This window comes from Apis florea, unplaced genomic scaffold, assembly GCF_048593485.1.
Source record: "Apis florea isolate Af1SG1 unplaced genomic scaffold, ASM4859348v1 contig_2293_pilon, whole genome shotgun sequence".
Classification (NCBI taxonomy): Eukaryota; Metazoa; Arthropoda; class Insecta; order Hymenoptera; family Apidae; genus Apis; species Apis florea.
In genome coordinates, this window is record NW_028256554.1 from 3501293 (window position 1) to 3526739 (window position 25447).

At 40.9% G+C, this 25447-nt stretch overlaps 1 protein-coding gene across 5 annotated transcripts in view; it reads left to right on the plus strand.

Moving 5' to 3' along the window:
- The window catches only part of LOC100871385 (uncharacterized), a 295923-nt gene that overhangs the window by 73100 nt on the left and 197376 nt on the right, over positions 1-25447 (plus strand). The window contains exon 1 of one of the 5 annotated variants that reach the window (XM_086903634.1): positions 11936-11992. The exons of the other annotated variants lie outside the window; for them this stretch is intronic. The gene's annotated coding sequence lies outside the window, so the exon portion shown is untranslated. Of the gene's footprint in view, positions 1-11935; positions 11993-25447 lie in introns of those variants that run through there. 5 annotated transcript variants of the gene reach the window in all.

Sequence of the window (25447 nt, forward strand, 5' to 3'; positions counted from 1 at the left end):
CTTTTTCCCCTTCGAAAATTCGACTCGAAAATTTACGATAAATTTACGATAAATTTTTCGACGAAACGAAAACGTTAAAAAATGTCTCGCGTCGAAAGTTGTTAAGCGGAAAAAAGAAGAGCAAATATCCTTTGCGTCGATAATTTTGATGATCACGTCAAATTTTCCAATATGTTGATTGCCCGTTGATTCGTTCCCTCGTATCCCGATAAAAGTGTGAACGAAATCGAAACGAAGAAAATGGCGTCGATACGAAACGATTTCAACGCGTGTTACTGGAAATAGAGGGAATGAATCGTAGAAATAAATTGCACGATTTCGAATTGAAATCGTAATTACGATCCTCCACGATCGTCATAATGGATCATAAATGGATCGGTCGTTCGATCGAAAGTAATCATCGATTTAATCATCGCACGACGACGAATCGGAGGCCCCCAGGGGACGATTGAAGAGGAGAAGAAGAAGAAAAAAAGAGGGGAGGGGGGAAAAAAAAGAAAAAAAGAAAAAAGAAAGGAAAAAAAAAAAAGGAAGCGAGATCTCGTCACGGCAACAGCGTTGTATCGTGTCGGTTGTTGGATCGAGTCGATTGGGCGGCTGTTGGTGGGCGATACGCTATTCTAAATAAGTTTAGCTGGCTGGGTTATTGCCCTCCGGTGAACCTAACGGCATGGCGACCGACTAGCATTTGTGACATTGTGATTGCCGGTGTACCGGCGAAGCCGCGAATGCATTGCGGTCGCACCGCGGCACTTCGCGGTCTTCCATCGGTGTACCAATCACACCTACCGGCTGTGATTCCAGATTGACAGTTTCCTCCATTCCGAATTTTTTTTTCTTCTCTTCTCTTTTTTTTTTTCTTTCGAACATTTTTTCCTAAGACGACGACCAAGTTGAGGAAAATCGTCCTTAGTTTCGCCGCGCATCGATCGATACCGATTGCGATTCCGGATCGATGATTTTTTTTCAATATTTTTTTTTTTTTAAGCATTGAAAATTTTTCAATCGTTGAAAATATCTTTGGATCTTAGGTTTCGTATCGATATATTAATCGCAGATAATTTTCTAGATCGATAGGATTTTTTTTTTCAAACAATTTGCGGGGATAGAGAAGGAGAAAATCTAAATTGGAAAGTTAATTAAGATTAAGTTGCGTGGTTGTTGATTATTGATTGTTGCGCTCGTTGGAAGAAGAGGGTTATTTATAGTAACGGGGATCGTGATAAAGTGGAAGCAGTGTTACATTCGTGCGCGCAATTTGCCGTCAATTCTTGTGAAAAACTTGCTGCTTGATTTAATCGATTTTAAATCGATATTGCTTATATGTGCCATACATCAATCGTGATTGAGAGTTGGCACAATTTTACATCGATGTGTAATAAATGATCCCGACGTATATATCTTAACGTAATAAACTAACTAATAAATGAATTATCCACGTCAAAGATACTTAGTTTAACAAGTTTGATTAAATCGTTGGATAATTAATTTTGTTTCGAATCTTTCTCTCATTGTCGTTCTCACATTGCAAATGTTAATTATGATCGATAACTTCTTTGATTTTTAACTTTAACGCGAATATTCCCATTAACTCTTTGCATCTGAAAAATATACGAATCGCGTATACTCTAAATATAATCCTATCCTATTTATTATTCTTCTTGTTATTCGTGCTTATCGTTTATCTAATAATAATATTTGACAATGACTAATTACTCTTCGAGGAAAAGAAATTAAATCTATAACGATTTTTCCACGTTCTACAAAATACTCGAAACTCTTACAAAACTTTATCCTGTCGCAAAAGTACATATATATATATAATCTATATAACGATAAAACAAATTACATCACAAACTCTCCACCGATCAAATATTATCCCTCTCTACTTCGAATTTCATTCGATCCCACGCGAAAATATAACACCTATAACGCGAAACCCGATAAAACAAATTATCACAAATTCTATCGAGCATCGTTCAAAAAAAAAAAAAAAAAATTCCATTCCTACAAAATCCAGATATCCCATCTCGAATTTCAACCGTACACGTTCAAAACTCTCTGCGAAACGTCATCCCGTCGCGAGAGCTTGGACGGAACACCGGTCCAATTTTATTTCGCCCTGGCTAGAAATTTACTTTTATTTTTTTCCGAAACCCGCCTCTCTCTCTCTCTCTCTCTCTCTCTCGATGCGGATTCGTGACCGATTTAATATCGGATTAGGGGAACACGTATCGTGATTTAATAAAGCGTGGCGTGCATCGGTTTTGGTGGCTGCAACGATCGAACGATGGTGCGAGGGCGCGACGCCTTGGTGGTGGGAATTAGCGCCGGCCCGATGGTAAACACAATTATGCGACAAAGCAAAGGTGCGCGCGAAGGCAAACACTAATTTGCGCCGCAAACAGAGCCGCGGTTCAAGCCTCGAGATAAACGGAGTCGCCGCGGCCTTATCCGACTTAATAAGTAATACGCGTCTATTTATAAGCCGTGTTCCTCCACTACGCCTTTTTCTCTTTCAAGCTTCTTTCGTTCGAGAAGAAGGATCGAACGAATCGATCGTGGTGGAAGATTAGTTTCTCGAAGATGGAGTGGCGATTTGCAGCGAATCTGTTATTGTCTGTACATTTCTTCAATTGATCGAAATTTAAGGGAGTTAGGTCAATCTTGAATTATATCGTATTGGGTTATTCTCGTTCCGTGTTTTCTAATTTATTAATCACGAACGAAGTTGTCCGGTTTATTACGTGGGCGGGACGCGTTCAGCGGTCTAAACAGGAAGTTGGTTATCGGTCATTGATTACGTGAAGTGTAATTTGATGTGTTGGTTAAACTTAAACTCGTTTCCCCCAACTTCAACTGTCGTTCGAACGTGCCGTGAAAAACGTAAAAGTGAAAGTTTCGATTCCTTTCCATTTCATAATCGTTGTAAATAAATCAAATTAGCCACGCTCAACGTGGTAGTTTCTTTTCGCAACTGACAAAAATTAATATTCACCGAGAGGATGATCGGATCGTTGAAAATATCATCGAGCCTCCCGTCCTCCTCCCGTCCCACGCAAAAAAAACGCGATAAAATTCGAGAATGGAATCGTTCTCTCGTTGCGCTCTCGTCACGAAAAAAAGAGAAAAAATCCTCGATCGGGATAAGGAGGACAGAAAAATTTCAGGAGCGGAGTTGTTGGATGCAAATTTGCGACGTGACATTGTCACCTCGATACTAAAAAGCAGCAGAAACGAGGCGTCCCCGGTTCTCCATTGTGCGCTTTCCTTCCCTCCCCCTCGCCTCGCTATGCTTCGTATAATAAATGCACGTTTACAATCCGGGTTTACTAGCGGCGAATCCGTTGCCCCATTTTCAGGCCACTTTTCTGCTGTTTCATTCGCACACGTTGCTCGTTACGAGGAAGGGAGAAAGGCCAAAAGGCTTTTGTTTCCATCTTTCGTGGTCCTCGTAAGTTCCATTAGTCGGAGCCCAATTTGCCCGATTGCCACGTGAACTCTCCTCGTTTCCGCGATGAAAAAAAATTATCCCCCTGTTCGAGAATAGAACGGTTCGTTTCGTCGAGATTTTCTTTCAAACGGATCACCTTGGCGTACAATCGATCGATATTCTGCGCAGAGAAATCACCATTTCTGTATAATTTTTTACGCGTGTTGTGTTTTCTTTTTTTTTTTTTTTTTTTTTTTCAGTTAGTTTATCAGAGAGTATTAACTTTTCTTTTTTGAGTTTCGAGGGTAAGGAAAAATCAGATGTTCGCGCTGTGAAAATTCCACGCACGAAAATTGCTCGTCGCGATTCATTCTCATTCGAAACTGCACCCGATATGGAAATTTGAAAACTGGTTTCTAGATGTTGAAAGTGCTTCGCGATACCGGAGATTTATTGTGCCCCTAAAAACGCGTGTACACTCGATTCAGACCAATTTATCTGGTTTCGAAATGGCGGGGGAGGAAGAGGGAGCGGAGGGGAAAAATGTAACGCAACGAAAACGCAGCCGTCTTTTTTAACCGAAACGCTGATACTACAACAACAACAACAACAACGACTACCTGTTTTTATCGTCTTTGTGATTTTTCGAATTCGGACAAATCTATCGTAAAAAAAAAAAAAAAAGAGAGAGAGAGGAAGAGAGAAACGTTTATAAACGCGAATTACCGATCGAGAGTTTATAAACAACAACAATATAAACGATCGTTAGCATCGTTGAAAACAATCACGAATAAATATTTTTATTCGCGCTCAAAATAATTTGATCTGACAAATGTCGAAAAACATCGTCATTCGACTCGAATTACTGTGTGGGCGGTCCTCGCGTTGAAGAACTCCTAGTTTTCCCTCCTACGAGTTGATAAACATCACGTTGAAACGAGATTTACGTCAAGCGTAATTTACGAAGGATTAAACGAGAACTTTTCGAAAGCTCGAAAAGAAGGTGTCGCTGTGAGGAAAGTTAACGAGGGGTTGGAACGAGACATTGGAAAACAAAGCGAATCGGTTCGCGCAAAATCTTGCGGTTGCATCGTCGACCGATCGATTCGTAACGATAATTGAAAGCGACCAGCGACTCGGCCGACCGCAACGCGCGCGTACGTATATATATATAAACCCGAAACAGACTTGCCTTCTTTCGCGGCGTTAAATAAAATCCTTGCGGTTTTCATGCCGATTTCACTCGGGCATTCGACGAAGCGCGGCCACCGTGCTTCCGCATTCCGGTGTTTATCGGGGCTCGCGAGCAGGAAAAGAAATTTACGAGCGGTTTCGAGCGGGATAGATTAGGCCTCCTATTAACATCGTGGCACGCTCGCGGCCTAACCGTAAACCGAGCTCTCTTCTTTGTTTCGGGGGAAAGGAATTGGAACGCGTCGATTCATCTATCGTTCGACGCGGAGGACAATGGATGCTTTGAGCGTTGAGATTTTCGATTCTCGCGAAATTAGTCGACAATTTAATCTTTTGCTCCAAAACGTGACCGCTCGATTCGAACATTTATTTATGCTTGATTTTTTAAGCTCCTTATAAAGTGTCGAATAATATAATATATTTTATCTGAAATTAGATAAAATATGGAACTATACTTTTGGCGCTAGTCCGACAGAGTTTGACAGTCGATCTGGCGATAGAAATGTTATTTTCAAAGTTTTTCAGTTATTAAATAAAGAAATTATTTCTATTCGTTAAGAAATTGACGATGGAGAAGAGAAGGAAAATAGCGATGAAAATAGAGATGTAGCGAAAGAGGATGAAAAATAAGAATGATAGACGGTTAATGTGTATATTATTGGGATTTGCTCTCGATAAAATAAGAAAGGTGAAAAACAATATACAAACCAAGGATGCATCTTACTTTACTATTAAAATATCGCACGAAATAACGATATATACTTTATATACATCGACAAATTTTCTCTCTTTATATACGTGAAGATAAAGTTTTATATGTTAATTTGTGTGCAAAATCATTTTAACTTAGCTAAGAAATTCACCAAACGGGGAAAACTTGGAAAAGCCTCGAATCGATCGAATCCTCGATGATGCGAACTGTCTATCGTCACGAAGAAAGAAAGAAAGAAAGAAAGAAAGAAAGAAAGATACGTCGTAAGACGAGGAATCTCGAGGATGGAGAAACGGACAAGGAGCGGAGAATAGGCCTCGTACGTAACGGTTGTTACAAAGATGCTCTCGAACGATTGTCGACGGTTGGTGGAATGGAAACGACGCGTTGTTCGGAGGCAAGCCGTACAATACAGATGGATCATTAACGATGGATCGTTGGCGAGATACACGGAGGAGCGATCGAAGTCGTTCGAAACGGTCGAATCGGCATCGGTCGAGCTCCCTTCCCCGACCAGGGAAATCGGTTGCGCCACGAAGGATTATTAGTTTGTTGGTGGCGGCTCTTGACACGATTTATCGTGCAACCTCCGACGCCTCGAGTTATTTTATCCGCCTCGAGTTTCTATTCGTCCAGGTATCCGTGCTGGCAGGAAATCCAAGTCGATACTAATAGGAAAGTTTCGCTCGATTCGACCCGATTGCTATTATTTACTCCATGTTTTCATACATACATACGTTCTGTGAAAGTGTAGCGTAATTGGATTGTACCGTAGAATATATATACATATATCTTCTCTCAATTCCACTTAATAGTTTTCTCAAATCTTCGACCCGATTAATCCCAACGTAAAAATATCACGCTTCACAGACTTTTCCATAAAAAAATCTCGTTCTTATTATTCGCGACTATACGTATGTTCCATCTATGCCAGCCGATCCTATTACCGACTGTTTCTCGTCGAATTACGAGGCTGGCAATTTCGCAGGCGATACACGGCTATGATAAATTTATCGTAGGGAGCGGTGGATGGAAAAACGCGGGTGGATCGACGACAGAAGAGTACGTGGATGCGGCGTAACGATAGGGGAATAACAGTAATCTCGGACGATTTATGCGTCGATAAAATCAGAGACGGCGGACACCGGTGTCGACCGGTTGAATCGAGCCGATGACATTGGAGCGAAGGTTTCAATCGTGGCCCCCGACTCGTTCGTTCCCCTCGGACCGTCGGCTATCGAATTTAGGTCATGGCGCGCGATACACGCATTATTCTCGATTCCTACGCCTTCCATACGGGTCGGTTGACGTCCACTCTGTCGTTCCACTCTTTTTCTTTTTTTCCTTTTTTCTTTTTTCTTGTCAATAAAATCGTGATCGTTGCGAACACCAAGATCTTTCATCTTTGATCGATGTTATAAATTATCTTCGATGTTATACGAGGAGTTCGATCTCGAGAAGAGAAAATCGATCGTTTCCTTTATGGATATATTCAAACGCATAAAGATATCCTTGTGGGAATACTACCAAGGATTAGCAACTCTCCACGCTTGTGTTCGCATAGTTGTAGATACTGCAAGCGTTGTTGCTACTGTTACGATAGTAAAGTGTAACTGTTAGATAAACAGTGCTGCTATCTGAATAAGTAAAAGACAATTGTTGTCACATGCGGCATGAAATCGTTGTCAGCTATACGTATATATGTATATGTATATATATATATATATATTCGATCGCGCTACCTGTATTGCACGTTCATTGACGATTCACGCTGTTACTCGAGTAACGTCACGATGCTTTAACTCGCTCGATTGGCATACAATTGACACGTAGGTACAAATACAAATCGTGCCTATCCTTTCTTTCAATCGCGGCTCGTCCGAGGAAATAATAACTCGTGACTCGTGAATATTTCCCCTTTTATATTTCATACACCTCGTATTTTTCTCTCTAAAGAAATTCCTCCTCCTCCTCCTCCTCCTCCTCCTACTTTTCCTCTCCTTTCGAGCGCGACAAGGTACAAGGAGAATTATCGTTTCGAGTTTACAAAGAGGTAGAGAGACCGTTCCCTCTCCCCGACGCGATAATCAATTATCTCGATAACGCAAAATTACTACGAGTTGAACAGAAGTTCAACCGTGGCAATACGCTTTAAACGACAACTCTAGCGCCACCACTCTCACCGAGAAATCGATTTATCTCCAATCTCGAAGAATCGACAAACGTATCTACCCGTAACACACTCTCCCGTAAATTTTCACCGATTCTTAATATCCACCGTGAAATTACACATCCGTTGCCAGCCAAGCTACCGTGGTTGCGCGCCGGTAACTACATACCTCGAGTGGCGGATAATTGCATTCGATCCGAAGGCGATATCAAACACCGATTTATACGAGTGACGCGCGCCTCGCGACCAGCGGTGTTACACGATCTGCCCACACTTGCAAGTACACATCCACACAATCGTTTCCACGCGAGGAAGGAAGGAGCCGCAGGATGGAGCGTTGCGTGTCTCGTTCGATATTTATAACTTGTTTAGAGAGAAGAGCCACGCCGAGGTTGCGCGAGAGTCAACGTACGAGGATTGCAACCAACGATTGTCCCCCGCTTTTCAGCGGGAGGAGGAATTGGAAGAGGAGTCGTCTCGAATCTGGGGTACGACGACGGGGGTCACATCCACCGCGTTTTTGTCGGCAAATAACACGCGATATTGCAACCGTGGGCATCGACACACGGTAGATACGCGTCGTATCATTGATATTTTGGATTTTTTCGTTGATTATTATTTTTGGAGTATTTGCATTTCTTCTTGGGTCTTCGAGACACTTGGAGTAGTATGGTTTGATTTGCGACTCTCGATGCTTTTAATTTCCCGAAAGAAGGAGATTGAATTCGGTTAATGCGATATTAATTAGATATTCTGCGTATTTTGTATCGAAGGGACGGCCGAAAGTTTGTAAGGGAAGAAAGAAAGAAAGAAAGGAAAGAAAAAAACGACGCCGTGTGAGGCAAGAATTCGTGGCTCGACGTTACAGAAACACGTCTGTAACCTACCCAGGGCAGGTTTTCGATCGAACATTTGTAAGATAACCCGTCCGACAACATACCCGACAATCTGAGCGGCCTAATTCCCTTGCTCGTCTCCCCCTCTCTCTCTCTCTCCCTCCCTCCCTTTTTCGCTTCGAAAAGGAGGCCTGTAATCGCGTGCTTCTAATAGAGATGAAGCCACTCTCGAGCCCTTTCACCTTTGAAACTGCGACACGTGACCCAGAATGCGAATTCAGGGATTCTAATAGTGTCATTAATGTACGATTTGCCAATTTTCGAGATACCACCGACCGACCGACCGACCGACCGATCGATCGAACGAGCGAGCAAACCGACCTCGGCCCCTCGCGATAAATTTCATTTTCCGCCTCGATGGGATTCTACTTGAATTGATATTCAAGTAGGACACGTTTATGCGATTTGTTTGTAGTTGAATTAGGATTAGAATTTCGGCTTCTTTGATTTGAGCTTGAATTTTCGAGGATATCGATTTTAATTTAAACGCAGTATTCGAGAAATGTGAAGCGGTATTATCGCAATTCGCGCACAATTTGCAAGCCGCATTTTCTTTCTTTTTTTTTTTTTCTTTTGAAAGAAATCTCGCGATCGCCTCTTAATGGAACGAAGAAAATCGAGAATGGAGCTCTTTCATGACTGAAACTGCATACGCGCGTCACAGTCTACGAATCTCAAGGTCGTGGAATCATCGTCGAAACCCCGATTCAAAGCGTCCTCGTTACTTCGTCCAAAATAATTCGCAACCGAGAGCGATTAAGAAAAAGAAGTATCAAACTCATTATCAAAAAAAAAAAAAAAAAAAAAAAACTATTCGCCATTCGTTATTACGCTCGAGTGGTATAAAATTGTTCGAAGCAATTGTTCGATCGAGCTTCCCTCTCTCCCCTCAAAAAAAAAAAAAAAGAAAAAGGAAAAAAGAGAAAAGCAAAGATTGGGATACAACTGCATCAAATCCTTGAGAGGATTAATACTCGATACGGAATGAATGCTCGCGTTCGCGGCTTGTTTCCTTTCAAGGGAGAGAACGCGAGAGACGACTCATCAATTTCCAAACGCAATGAATCCGATTTGCATTCCATTTCCATTTCGAAGCGCGGGTCGTTAGCTCGCTGAAAACCGCCACCGGAATCCTTCCGAGTCTCCTCTCGAATGGACGAAAATTACTCCCCCCCCTCTCTCTCTCTCTTTCTCGTTCGAGGATGCAATTTTCTCCCTCGAGAGAGTGTTCTCTCGAGAGAAGGAACCGCTCGGAACGATATCGCATGCTCCGCACGAGACGCGCGCAGGGTAGGTGTAACCGTGCATCGGATACCTAAATGATGACTTATGACTCCTAATTTGCACCATTCGGGCCACCGTTCGCCTTTATCGTAAATCAGCGGCCGTGACCGCGTCGAGCGTGTCTCGCTCTCTCTCGGCGGCTTCCCTCCTCGCGAGGATTTCGTCACGATTTGAATATCGTCGAGGCGGCGGTCGCCTTGGAGCCGGTTCGCTCTCTTCTCTTCTCGTTGCCCTTTTCGGGACATGGTCGATACGGCATTATCATAATAACTGGTAGCCTAATAAAGCGGTGGAGAATCTGATCGGCCTGGTCCACCATTGGCTCGCACGTTATATTACACGGCTTCACTTTTAACTGCTTCCACGCTGGAATTCGATCGAATTGAGTTATTGCGCGTTTTCTTCTTTTTCTTTTTCTCGATAATTAAAGGAGGAATGAATTTGAAACGTTTATTTTTACTCGGTTGTCGGCCGGAGGAAGATGGAAGATTACAAGTAATTTGGAATTTTTAATAAGAAAAATTTGTTTCGAAATTGGAAATTGGTGTGTAGATAGAGGGAACATTTCACGAGTCTTGGGGCGGAAGTCTTGAATTCTTTCTTTTTAATGGAACTCGCGTAACTCCTTTTTCTATGAAACTTTAAAAAGGGCAATGAATTTTGTATAAGAAGGAGGTATAAAAGCCTCGTAAAGTATGCAAAGGTGATCGTGAACCATCTTATTGCAGATATTATTCTGATTCTTTGCTTCAGCGCGAATAAATCCTTAATATTATCCTCTTACGGAAAAATTTCAAATTTTTCCTCCTTTAAAAAATTTCGATGCCAACTTTAATTTCTTTTCGACGAAGAGAGAGAGAGAGAGAGAGAGAAAAAAAAGAAACTGACGTTTTCGATTCAACGAGAATTCAAGATCATATATATATATTATTTTTACACAAAAATTTCGTGTTTTTTTCTCACTTCGCTTCCGGAACAAAGGGATCGAAGCTTCGTTCGATGTCTGCCTTTCACATTTTGGAGACAAAATCGAAACGGGGGAAAGACGAGACTCTGTGCTGGCCTCGAAAATGAGTTCCACTGTGATACCGAAAACGGTACACGCGGCGCGGAACGCCGCTTAAAGGTGCTCGCCAGCGTTTCGTGTCTTCGTAAAACGGAGAGAGTCGACACAGAAAACCAGTAGAGCTGGGAACTGGTTTTCTGGCGGACGATCAACGCCCAGGGCTTGTCACGATGCCGGGATGCCGGTGTTGAACGAGGCTCACACGCGAGCCTCGTGCTTCTTTTATAAACGTTAGTCGGCTGATCGGCCGGCCGTGCATACCACCCGGGAAAAGATGAGCGTTCGTTGATTGCCGCCCCGTCAGGATGGAGACAACTGGGAGGGAGGGAGGGTCCAGATCGACCGATTGCGAGTAAATGAAATATTTTTCAAATATTTTCGAGTTCCAACCGAGATACGCTTCCTTCGGATGTAATTTGCAGTCAATTACCGAGAAAACTTGGAACGGGCCAAGATAAGATTTACACTTGTAGCAATTTATTTTCTCGGTTTTATTTCTATTTTTTTTTTTTTTTTTTTTTTTTGTTTCCTTCTTTTGGAATCGAAATGGACGAACACACCTTCTTTCACGCGATAACGCTTGCATCACGAAACTTATATGGCGGACATTGAATATCGTGTACAGAAAATCGATAGGTATCGTTTCAGATAGAACGTTCGACATCCATTTGCTCGAATCGATGAAATTTTTTAGTTTTTCGAGTTCGAACTGAGATGAGAGCGTTTGATAATTTGCTTCTTCTAAGTAGAAAATTGTTCAAAAATTGAAACGATTGGCTAAGATTTACGCTCGTTGGATTTCAATTTTTTTTTTTTTTTTTTTTTATTACTTTAAACGATTAGTAAATTCGATTATGGGTTCATTAATTTTTAATGGCGCTATATGGGGGAATTTAAAGTGATTTTTCGAGTGGGTCTGTTTTAATACACATTGTTTGGTAATTGAGTCGTATATATTTCAAGTGTAATTTGTTTAATGAGTTACTGGTGTTTTGCTAATTCGAAATATGTTATTTGAAATACCTACAAATTACGAGTTTGAAACATTTGCCACGTTAAAATATTTAAATAAGCGAGATAAAATTATCTATGTCAGGAACTGTTCGATTTTTAATGGATATGTCAAGCACGTGTGCACTTGATTCCTGTAAATTTAACACATGTTCTTAATTGCTTGCAGGTGAGGAGATTAATACAGACGTTTAAATAACATCTATCTTCGCTGATCATCAATTACGTGAGTTAATTCAATTACCCTTATCGCTAACGATTAAGCATCTAACATCATGAACGTTTAATCGTAAATTTTCATTATTCAAGGTTAGGTCGGGTAAATTGATTTAATTAACGATATAACGAGAACCGTACGTTTTATCGATATAAATATAATTATCCACCTTAACATTTATAAATATAATAACTTTTATTTAGAAATTTAAACGTTTCCAAAATTCAACTCTCGACTCTTCTCGACACGACGTTCGCCTGTAGAATGTACCACAATCGCTAAAGTCGAGGATCGGTCGTGCGTATTCGGCAATTCTCGTCTAAATTCGACGATTGCTCGTCCGTATTCGGTGATTATCGGCCAAAGTCGACGATCGCTCGTGTCTGTTCGGTAACTATCGATCGAACAAATAAAATAAAAAGACCGACTACTCTCAAAACCCGTATTAAAATTCGATCTTATATTTTCCATATAAATAAATATCCACCGATAAATATTTCTCAATTTTTGCAAACTCAAATTTTCAACTTTCGGTTGAAAAATTCATCCGAAGCGAAAAGTTTAATCGGGAAAAATCATCTCTTTGGCGCAAGAAAAGCCAGCTTGGCGTCTTAACATGGGAAATTACGCGCGAGGCAACTCTCGTTAAGAAGGTCCCGAAGGTAGGGACTTGGGACTCGACCCGGGCCATAGAACTTGGTAATTAAAATAATATCGCGTTAGCCCGCCAAGTTTCGTATTTGCATGCGCGTGTTCCAAGGGGTCTGAAATCTAGTTAAACAGGAGAGTATCCTGGTTGGAAGGAGAGCCGGGTCGGTTGGTAAACGTCGGCCGGGCAAAGTTTTCGGCGTCGAAAACTCGACGCAAGAAAGCTCGATGGCCGTGGCACGGCGTGGTGGAAAAGCCGTGCAGGTTCTGCGGGTTCTACGGGGACACGGGGGGGCATTTACCGGCCCGTGGAGCCCACTTTTCGCACCCTCGCTCGTTCGCCGCGTATAATTGGCCCATTTAGCACCCGCTTTATCCTGTTTTCCTTTCGGTTACATGCGAAACGATCCGCGGACCCGACCGACAATTCTGTTCATTAACGAGCTTCCTTAATTGTTTCGCCGTATCCCTCTCTCGACCTTCGTCAACGATAATGAAGAAAAACGTCGAAAGGACGTGGAAGAGTCGCGAGTGTACACGCGGACCGCGGTGTATTCTTTTTTTTTTTTTTTTTTTTTTTGCGTGCGTTTTGTTTTTAATTCGTGTAAGATTTATTCAATGATTTCGATCTTCTTCGAATCGGGGAAAATAATTGGAAAAAGAAGAGATGGACAAAATTGACGTTAATGGCAAGTGTATTTCTTTTTTATATTATGCAGGGTTTGATAATTTTGAAAGTCGTTAATTTTAAATAAATTATAGAGAAAAATGTAGAAAAGTTGGTTATCGTATTTTATTTTTAAGTTGTGCGCGGAATTTAATTCACTTTAATCAATGTGGGATCATCTTAATGTGGAAATATTTTATATCTAAATGTTGCGAAGAGATCCATATATATCTAATAATATGTATATAATTCTTTTCTTATATGTGAAACAGTGACGATAATATCAAGTTCACAGTTACTCACAAAAATACATTTCATATTAAATTATACACCCAATGCTCAAAGTATAAAATCTTGTACTGTAAAGAAGAAAAGTAAATTATAATAAAGAGCAGTGGAAATTAACGAATTTTTCTTGTAACATAATTTTCTACATGCATTTTGTATATTTTTTTTTTTTTAATGTAAAGTATCACGAGAGAAGAATACTTACGCGAACACTAATTTCTACTTTGTTGAAAAATCTTATACGTAATGATACTGTAATAAATAGTAATTGAAATTTGCAATGATAAATAGTAGTGGTAAATACGAAGAGCAATGTTTCACGATCAGAATTTGAAATTACGTGTCTCTCTACGTAGTTTTCTCTTGGTTTCGTTCGCCACATTTTAGAATAAAATTTCAATTTATTAAAGAAATAAAAGCTCGAGATAATTTATACAGCAGAAATGTTCCCTACCCACGTATCCACGTTGTGTAAATTATTACAAATGCGACTATCGAACCGTGTGTGGATCGTTTCACAGTTTATTCCTAATACCATCGCAACTATTAACGTATAACGCTTATCCATTTATTCCGTGCTATCGTCATTTACAAGGTTAAATTATCCATCGCGTACCTCCCCCCGTTTAAAAACATTTTATCCCAGATTTCCAACTATTTTCCGTCCAATTTCGCTAAACGTAACACGCTTAAATTATTTGAACAGCTTTCATTACAAGTTCTTGTTTTCAAAACAAACACACGTGATTAACAGCGACGCAATTGCGCATACTAACGACGCACAACTGAATTAATCGAAGATAATTAAATGGTGGAAAGAAGGTGGTGGTAAAAGTTTCCGCTAATGGAAACTGAAAGCGCTACTGATTACTTCTCCATCCTGTTAATGGAAAAATAATGTCGATTTCGTGGACATTTCTTATACAGTCGAGTATCAATTATTTCATTACAATTTCCAAACGAAAAAAAAAAAAGAAGAAGAAGAAAGAAAGAGAGAAAACAAGATGCTCGTCGCAAAGTTTGAAAGTATCGATTACTCGAAAAATAAGTTGTCAACTACTTTCATTGTAATTTCTGAATGAAAAAGGGAGAAAAAAAAGCTCTATTGATGCTACTTCTCCGTCCGATTAGTGGAAAAAAATATTCGATTTCTTATTATTTTTCTTTTTTCCAAACGAAGAAAGAAAGAAAGAAAGAAAGAAAGAAATTCAAGGATGCTGGTCGCAATTTGTCGAGCAACTCTTAATTAACAGATCTTTATTACTCCTTCGAAACTTGGTTTCGATCGGGTCGTAAGATTTTTTTACGAACCAGAAGATCGTTCCTTCGATCTACATCCGCGCGAATATTCGATTGCGGATCGTTAGCAGTGTCGAGCAGCGTCGAACAACGCGTGAGCGATGCTCGTGGCACGGTTAGGGCCGACCACCCATTCGAGCACCGTAATAATCCGAGCCGATAATAATTAATCTGGCAGCGAGACAGTAACCGTGGCAGGAGACGGCGTATACCTATATCGTGTACACCGATTGCTCGCAGGACGTAATAATCTGCGGCGAATTAATTGTCCCCGATTCTAACAAGCCTCTCTCTGCCTCTCGCTTGTTGCACACGTGAATATCCCATTGTCGATGATATTCGCGTGTAATTTGTTCGATGGGGGAGTCTGCCTATCACCGATGAATTCGAAGTGATCGATTCTTAGTGGCAAATAAGTACATGGCAAGTACACATCGCATCGCGGAGTTTGAAAAATTGAAAATTTCTTTTAGAAACGAAGAGTATAAGAAGAAATAATTAATTCTATAAATGAAAATGCTTTCAAATGTGTCGACATCTTTCGTTCTCTCCGATCCCTATATAAATCGCTAAATCATGTACTCGAATACGAAATTGTTTAAAAATTATATGTTAATTGGTTATGCAGCGGATTTAGCTGAATGAATATATTTTAGTTGTACGTGAATGCGCGTATCTGTTTACAAAAGCATCTGAAGATTGCGTATCGAACAAAAGATACCGGCTATGAAATAGTGACACTGCTAGTTCAATAATAAAATTATAAATAAAATTTCAGTGAACTTTATAACATTATATATATATATAAAAATTAGAATTCTTCGACTCTTACTTTCGATTAATCGATTTCATTGCGTTTCCAAGTTTCGTCGCGGTTATTCGACGAATTATTCCTCTCCATTTTGTTCGATTATAGCTCGGGGAATAAACTCGTCGTTACCTTTTCCTTCCGCTCCACTCCTCGCTTACGGAATTATTCGTTTTTCCCCGCGAGCTCGTAATCTTCCCTAATGGAAGGATTAATAAATCGACAAATTGCTATATTCCGCGTAATCGGTGGCGACGTCGTTACGACGAGAAAACAGCTCTCGAGCAGCAGGTGCGTGCCATCTCCTTTTTTTTTCTCTTTCTTTTTCTTTTTCCCTCGCTCGAGATTCCAGAAGAGTCGAAGAATCCGCAGGAAACGGGCGGCAGAAAAACGGCAGGGATCGGGAGCAAAGAAGGATCGTTCCTTTCGAAGGAATGCAGCGATCGATTCTAGCAACGGGAGACATCCGGTCGACCATAAAATCTTTACGCAGTGATTACCTGAAACCCTTACCCGTAACGAGGTGACAAATTATCATAGGATCTCGCGATACGCGGTGAAATTCATCGAGGGGGAACGTTGGAGAATAAATGAAATTGCGAACAAAACAAGTTAAATGTAAATTATTTTTGAAAGTATTAATCTTTAAACGAATGACAGATTGATTTCTACTCTCCCTTTCTCTCGCTGCAAACATTCTCAAATCCAAACCAAAAAGAAAACAACCCCCCCCCCCAATAATTTCCAAAAATAAAACACTTCTACTCTCCTCTTTCACGTAACCGCGAAGAAAGGTGTTTAAAAAGGTGTTTAAACAATCTTCTCAAAGACGAATCTTTCATCTCGGTGATATAAAGAATATCTTCTCGATCTCTCGGCGGAAACGTTTTCGAAAGGGTGTAACAGAGTAACAGAAGAGAGAAAAGAAAGGGTGGTGAAGTCGAAAACGAAAAAAAAAAAAAAAAAAGAGAAAAGAAAGAAAAGGGGAGAGAAAGGAACGCACATCTGCCCGAGTCGTTCTCATAATAGCCACGGGTGTGATTACGTGCAATTACCGCGAGGAGCTGGCTCAAAGATCGATGAACGCCGTTTGATGGAAGAGGAAGAGGATGCAGGTGGAACGAAGGGGAGAGCCGTGTCCTGCGAGAGGAGAGGGAGAGAGAGAGAGAGAGAGAGCCGGTCGAAAGGTGGATATTTACGCGGTGCAAGAGTGGCCATGCCTTCTTAAAGACCATGACGGTTGAAACATTTCAAGCCCATTGACCTTAATAACAGGTCTATGGTTGCCGCTGCTTCGTGCTACCTTACCAATGCCCGCGTATTCCTTCCCAGCCACCCTTCAGTTTTCCCTCCGAGGACCCGTCTCCTCTCCTTCTTTCCCCTTCGTCTTCGTTTCGAACCCCCGTCCTCGAGGGTGCCTGCTGCGTCGGTATTTAAAATTAAAATATATGGTTGTGCAACCCTCGAGGGTGAATTTCGAGGGCGTGCAGGGTGCGCGAGGGACTCGTGATCTTTCCGTGTTTGAAGATCGTTAGTTCCTCTCTAGTTTTTCTCTTCCTTTTCCTCTCTCCTCCTCTGTACGGGAGGATAGATTTCGTTTCGTAGTCGTCGTATTAGAAAGTTTTTTGTTCGTCGATTCGAAATGAGAAAGAGAAAGGCGGATCGATCGGAATTAGAAAGACCTAGGCCTACTTGGCAACGCGTTGCTTAAAATAAAATTCTTCGACTGTCAGATATTAACACGTGTCCGTCGATAAACATTGAAAAAGCTCGTCCTTCGAGGAACGTTGCTCTAACGTTCTAAAAAGAATCTCGAAATACGCGATAAACGCGAGATCCGTGAACCTTGATCCCCGCACGATTTTGCAACATTTTTCTTTCGTCGTTCTTGAGACGAGATAATACCGCTAGCTTTTGGTGAATGGAGAATTTCCAGATCGCTATGCTAAACCGATATTTTTTCCCCCCCACTGAATTCCGTTCGAATGATAAAAATCGTTTATTTAATAGCGATAAAGAATCGAGGCATGGACGTAGCATCGATATAACCGGCGTACTACGGCTCTCGGTTAATTAAATATCCAGGTAATATCTAAGTGGTTACTCGATGCACGGCTCGAATGGAGGGAGAGAAAAAGAGAGAGAGAGAGAGAGGTTTATTTATGCCGTTTGATCGCATTATACCGAACGATTATTTTTACGTTTGTTTTCCGGTTCGAGAGGAGGTATTCGAGAGGGCATTAAAATGGCTACCAGTTCTTCCTCCTCGAGTGGCCTCTCGAGCGGAGGGGAACATCTGTCGTGGTGGGTTCTTTTGCCCTCACTCCCTCCCCTCCCTCCTTATAACATGTCTCGAATCACGCGGCGGCTCGGTGTGACAAGCTGGTAGGATCGAAGGGCACGAAAAGGGATTGAGGTTTCCCCGTCGTTCACCCAGAGAAGATTAAAGTCTTCTCCTTCTTCTCCTTCGTCTTACATCCCCTCCCCTAAAGTATCTTTTTCCTCGCCCCTATCTTGAAAAATTCAGTCCCCGAACATCGACCAGGATTCTCGCGCGTTTTTTCGATGCTGCTGGGGGATGTCTCTGTCTCCCTCTTCTTCCCCTGTTTTCGAGGGAAAAGCCGCTTTTGTCGACAAGATTGACTCGTTTATAAATAATGGATTTCGATACCGTTCCCACTTACTTTTATCGGGCCCCGTCAAAATTCGTCGTGTTTCGCTCGGATCCGAAGCGAAATTGGATAATTTTGAATACATGAATGTAACGTTTAAATTGACGGGTTTTCTGCGTTTTATTCCGTTGCGCGAGAATAATCGCGAACGCGTTTAATTTAAGTTTTATTTCGGAAACATTGGAAGAAGCGTAGCGAAACGAAGATCCCGTCTCAAATCGTTTCAAACAAATGCGTCGAGTTTAGATTAAGATTTAATCCGTCGATAATCCAATACGGCGAATATAAAGTAGCGAAATCTCATTAACTTACCCACCATCCCGCCAGTAGAGAGATTTCGTTTCAAATCGAAATTTATTTCTTTATCGAACACCGCAACAATCGAAACAATCAGAAACAACCCATCCTTATTCCCACTTCTCCCCATCGTTACCATCAATCAAGAAACTCGACCGATGGAACGACCCTCCCTTTGATCCCGATTCAATCAAGAAACACCTTCTGCTTTCCAAGATTCCACCCCCCACCACCCTTAATATTAATCCCTCCAATCAGAAAAATCTCTCTCTTTCTCTCTCTCTCTCTCTCTTTGGAAGAACCATTCGATATTCCACCGATCAAATCTGTCCCGCCTCGTGTTATCCAAATCGCATTTGCCTCGTTAAATCTGTATGTGTGTGTGTGTGTGTGTGTGCACGAAAGAGAGAGAAGTCCCCGATCGTTTATCTCCTAATTCGTCGGTAGCGATGGAAACCAGTTAGGTGGAAGGCAGAGAAAAAGAAGGTGACGAGACGAGCCGGCCCACGGAATCGAGAAGCTGATTTGCTTCTCTCTCGATCGATCATCGATCTAATGCCTCGATACGAGAGATCAACGGCGTAATGGTCGAGACAGGACGATAAGGATTTCGTTCGCCCCCTTCGACTGCTTCGACACGCGTGCACCGATCTCTTTTTTCCCTCTTCTTTTCTTCTTCTTCTTCTTCTTCTTCTTCTTCTTCTTCTTCTCTTTGCTTCTTTTTTGCGTTGTTGAGGTTAGAATCGAGGACACGGAGGTCGTCGGGACAGGGGCTAATCCTATTGTAGGGGAGGGGTATAATTGGATCGGTTCGCTCTCCTCCCTGTCCACTTCATTCGTCTCCCCTTGCAGCTGTACGCGAGGAACGATCCAGTCCGATGGAGACTCGCCTTTCGACGGAACCGCACGCCTCTTCGACTAATCCTCCGTGTCCCTCGTAATTTCGTTAGACGACCTTTCAGGACCACCGTGGCCCGATTCCACCTTCGTTCGATCGTCGTTGGAAAAATCAATCTTTTCATCGGGTGCCAATTCGTTGTTTGTTTTCAATGGGCCCGCGAATTTTCCAAGTATTTGATAAGATATTATTAAAAAAAAATGGCACTTTCGATAATTCGTTAATAATACAAATAATCGACGAGTATTTGTTATTCGTTTGCTCGTTTGGAAATTTTGGGAAATAAGAACTATTTCTTTCTCTCTCTTTTCACATTCTGCAGAATTAATTATTTTCGGAATGAATTGTTTACGGCGGTTTACTCGAAACTTGCGGGCGGAGCAACAGCCGAAAAATGCCCTCCCCGCGATAACTCGGCACCTAATTTACGAAAATGACAACCGCTTTAACGGGGGATGAAATTATCGGGCATCGTGGCGCGGTTTCGAGTGTCGTTCGCGGATAATTTAATAATAAATATCACGTGGCGTAACTCGCACCGGTGACCCATCGTATAATGTGTGTATGTGCGCATATGTGTGTGTGTGTATTGGAAACTGTTCGGTCGGTTGAAACAAACCGTGTTATCAAAATAAAAGGATGATCGATGACCATAGACGTAATACCGTTGAAAGATAGTATTGAACATTAATTATCCATTACGGGCATTACTGCCTCAACCAGAATGGATATTCCGTTATTAATCTTGTTAATCGATACGATCATCCCTCGTTGTATCGCCACGCGTAATTCATAAACTAAATCTGGTTTAATGAACGGTAACAGTTTGACATTTTATACGCGTAATAAGACGCCTAACCGATAGATAAAGTATTCGTACTTTGTTATCTTACTTATTCACTTAACCCAATCGATCCGTCCTTAATTTATCCTTACGCGCTGTTACAAAATTTTATATGGAATGAATTTACATGGGAAAGAAAAGAAGCATTTGTAAAAATACAAATATTCGTCAATTCACTTACAACTCAATTGCGGATCGTATAATTTATTCTTATACGCTTAAACTAATAAGAATTGTAATTTCGTTTTTCTCGAGTATTATAAGTTTCGCTGGAAAATAAGATTTTCATCGGCACTGATAACGCCATTTGTCACGAACAACTTTCATCTCTCGCATGTACATATATATATATAAAAGAAGAGGATGTACAGTTTAAACTGTAAACACCGTTAGATAAGTTATTCCGTTTGCTCTCTGACCCGAATGCTTGATCACGGTCTCGTTACGCGGCTACTGTCGTCATAAAAGCGAAACGAATCTAATCCAATGTCGCAATAAATTGTTAGTTAACTGTTACACGATCTAACTCGAGCCGCGAAATTATCGGCGGCCATTCATTCACGTTGAAAATCAAACAAACTGGATTCGAACATTCGTTTGTTACCTGTGGACAATCGATGAACCGTAACGATCAATTATAACAGGCATGCGATTACCCACGCATTTCTCCTCCTCCTCCTCCTCCTCCTTGCTTTCCATTGATAATATTTTCTTTTTTCTCCTAGACGCCTTCGGGCGATTGATTTCCAATTTGTGTGGCGGAAAATTTATATCAAGGATATAAATAAAATCGTTGTCCAATTTTGCTTGGACCTGGGAAACTTTGCTACTCGTCCGTAATGCGAAAATCACTCTACGGTGATTTCTTTAAAAATAAAACAAAGGTTAAATCGCGCGGAAAATTTGCCGAGATAAATTCAAATAATAAATTCTCTCGTTAACGCGGATAGCAAACGTGTTGTTAAGTAACAAACTCTATTTCCACATCTCGTAAGAGAGAAAAATTTACATACGTGCCAATTCCCTGGCAATCGCCAATTAACTTCAATTATATAAACTCGATATCGAAAAGCTCGACGCTTTGTCAAATTGTCGAAACAATGAACGAACCTTCTTGAACAAGTTGCTCTTGAACAAGTTCTTCTTCCCCTCCTCCCCCTTCTCATGCAACGACCTAATAACATTAGCATAGATAACAAAGGTCTCGTTAACGACGTTCAATCAAACCCATCCCCGCTTCCACGTATTATTATTTATCCTCAAAGTGAAATTCTACATGTGTAATCCGCCATCCATTCCAATTACATCCCTGTGTGTTACATCCTCGAAAGTAGCTTAGATATTACGAACGAGAGAAAAAGAAAAAGAAAGATGGCGCACGTCTCTTCTCCACGTGGCATTGGAAAATGGCGGGGATCGTAAGGGTAAAGTCGTAAAGGGGTTGTCGTTGAGAATGAGAGACGACGCGCTCAAAAGGAAAGAAGAAGAAGAAGAAGAAGAAGAAAAGAAAAATAGCGTGGAAGAGATCGTAAAATTAAAGGGTTGTTGCGCGGCGTGAAGGGTGTAACGAACGATGGCGTACGCGACTTGTACGCTATTATCGCGCACGTCATTGTAAATCTCTGGCGAAAAGTGATGGTGGAGTCGGGATGGCGCGGGTACTTAGGGTTATAGCGATATAAGGAAGCGGCTCTTGAGGCATCTTTCACCGAGCGGAATGGAACCGACTACTGCCGGCTTTGGACCGAGCATCCTCATTAGATAATTCTCCGTTGGCCCATCGATTATGCCGGCCACCATGGGCGGTCCACCATGGATGGTCCGTTGGATCAACAGTGTGGATGGAGAGCGATCGAATCGAAAAGGAATCGTCAGGGAGAGAGGTGTAGATCAGCGGTTAGTGACGCTCGTTAGTTAGGTTTTCGTTGTTGTTGCTCGTCGTCGGGGACAATGATCGATCGAGTGGATCTCTATTGATTCGGTTTTTAAGTGGAAATATGTAAAATTCTAGAGAAGGAAGCTACTCTTTTTGATTCTAATCTTCGCGTTTCCAACTCTCGAGAGGTGTAAAAATCGGGTGGTATTCGATCGTTGGATAAATAAAGTTATCGAGAATATTTTTTTTTTTTTACAAGTAGATATTGCGATAGATAAGAACGATTATCCGATGAACGATTAACTCTCGAATCCATTCGATATAATTTTAGATTGGATCAAATTCCAAGATAGATTGGCGTAAAAAAAAAATATATATATATTTTTACGTGATTATTCTGATAAAGATAATCCGTTTGTAAACGAATTCCTTATCTCGATTTATTCAACTCTGTTTTAATTATTCAAATTTTCAAAATGATAATAAATTCGCGAGTTATCTTTTCGCGAATTAGTTACACGAACTGAATAATTACAAGTATCGTCTGTTTACGCGAGGATAATTTTTGCTCGGGGACAATACGAGTTGAAAAAAAGGAAATCGAGATACGCGTAATATGATTTCGTAACTAGTTGTTAGCATAAATTAACATTACCATATTGAACGCGAGTTTTTTTTTTTTTTTTTTCAACCTAGAAGAGAAAATGTATGCGACGGACGATAAACTCTTCAGATTCCTTTCTTACTTATCAAGCTGATTAAACGATCGAGAAGACAGAAAAATTTAACAATTATGCTTCGCAAATAGACTTCAAAAAAAAAAAAAAAAAAAAAAAGGAAGAATTTTCTCTTCGCGAGGAAAGAAGCTTTTACTTTAACTCGGTTTTAATCGAAGATCAAATACTCGCGGTTATACATTCGAACGTTACTTTCTCCGTACACGAGAAAATAAAGTATGGGTGACGAGCTATCATAATCTAACAATCGTGGAAACTTTTTATCGACTCGAATACGCGACAGTCTAATTTAACTATAGTTTAATGGCTCGGCGAGGTAACGCGTCCGCCAACTTTCTAATTATATCCCGACGACAAAATTTCCAACCTACGCCGCGCCATTTAACGCGAGTTACCTTCAAATTCGCCAACAAATTTCCCCTCCGTAACGTAAATATAACGATAACTTTCCCAAAAGCAGGCTCGTGCGGGAGCCGCTCATAAATGTATCGTAATTCGCAAACACGATTATACTCAACCATACCATTGTAAATAAAACGCGAGATTTAATTTCCCTATTGTTATAAAGAAGTTTCTCCTCTCGTGGTTCGATGCTTGATTTCGTTGGATATCGATAAAATGACGTTTCGACATATTGCAGAAAAATGGGATCGATTAATAAAATTCTTAAAATTAATTTTCAATGATTTTTCAAAGTCCTGTTTCTTTTTTTTAATTTGTAACATCTCTTGAAATTGTTTTTAAAAATTTACCTCATTCTCATCGCTTTTTTCAAAAGTAAAAGTGGAACATTTTTTTTTATATATACATCCCGATCGATGCTCTATTTATATCTTTAGGTAAAACAGTAGACGCGCATCGCTTGAAATTATCTAATTAATATAGATTAAAAAAATTTCGAGGCCACCTCTATCTTTTTTGTCAAATTTTAGAAATTTTTCCAACACGTTCGCAACAACAATATACGTATCACATCGGCTCACAAAATTTCTATCCGTTTTGGGATCATGAAGCAAACGAAACACACCTTGTGTGTGCACACCGTATGAATATATAATAAAGAGCGGTCGTTGAATATTTATCGGGAAGGAGAGAAAGAGAGAGAGAGAGAGAGAGAGAGAGAGAGAGAGAGAGAGAGAGAGAGAGAGAGAGAGAGAGAGAGAAGAAAAAGAAAAGGGAAAAAAAATGGTAAATATTTTATTTACGAGAGAATGTATACCTACCGGGTGTGGGGAATTTTCAGGGAACGTTTTAAACGGGCGATTACAATGTCTTCGTACGGGCCGGGCCTCGCTATATTTTATCGGAGGCAAGGAGGGATCGGAACGTCGATCGATCCAAATAATATCTGATTATCATACCGATGGACGTTGGGCTCGATTGGCCGCGGGCGTTTACGTTATAAATTATTCGTCACCGCCGTAATTATTTCCATGGACGGGCGTGTGCGTGCGTGTCGCTTCCACGAAGCTTGATTTGAATATTTCGAAAGTGGCCTTTCGTTTTAGACGGCGGACACGTGGTTATTAAAGTTATACGTTCGCCCGTGTTCGTTGCTTGATATCGGGTGAAAAAGAGAAAGAGAAAGAAAGAAAAATAGAAGGAGCGAGGGGAATAAATTACGGTGGATCTTTGGTGGCGGCATTCAAAGAATGTTAATTGTTCCGATTGAATCGTGCGCGTTCTTTCACAATCGAAGAAAACTGGCCGACTATGCGTCATCACCAGTTTCACTCGATTCAACGATAATGGACTGACAATGAGCGATGGACTCCGGTTTGTTGCTCCATTCGATAAATTTACGGTGGCAAGTTTGACGATACGTTTATAACTATCTTTTGATTAACTAATTATTCGCCGACCAACTACTCTCTCGACTCTGATTCACGACGAATATCTAAAAAAAAAAAAAAAAACAAAAAAATTTGATTATCCGTTAAAAGTTTTCCATTTTGGATATAACAAATAAATAAAACGGGGAAAGGAGAATGGAATGGAAAAAAAAAAAAAAGAATCGTACAATCGCCGCAGGAGGTTATCGGAACGAAATACCGTAGCCGTTAATCGACCGGTAAATTTCTATTTGCGCGTGAACTGGAACGGGATGATTATCGGTTACGGTGGAAACGAGAGGGAAATCGAAATTGGCGAATTTTCATATTTCTGGATCGGGTTGACCGGATTGAAACCGAACAAGCGCTCTCAACTTGATACGCGCGACACAGTTAAAATCGCATTATGCTAATTTTCATTTTACATTCTGGTAATTAATTAAACATTCGCGCGGATACGAAATACCGTGGATATATTCTCGCTCCGGTATTCGCCCGTCTTTTTCCACGAGATCTCGTCGGTGAAACCTCGTCGCGCGCGATAATATCGACCGCGATCTTCCTCTCTCTCTCTCTCTACGCACAAACACGCATGCAC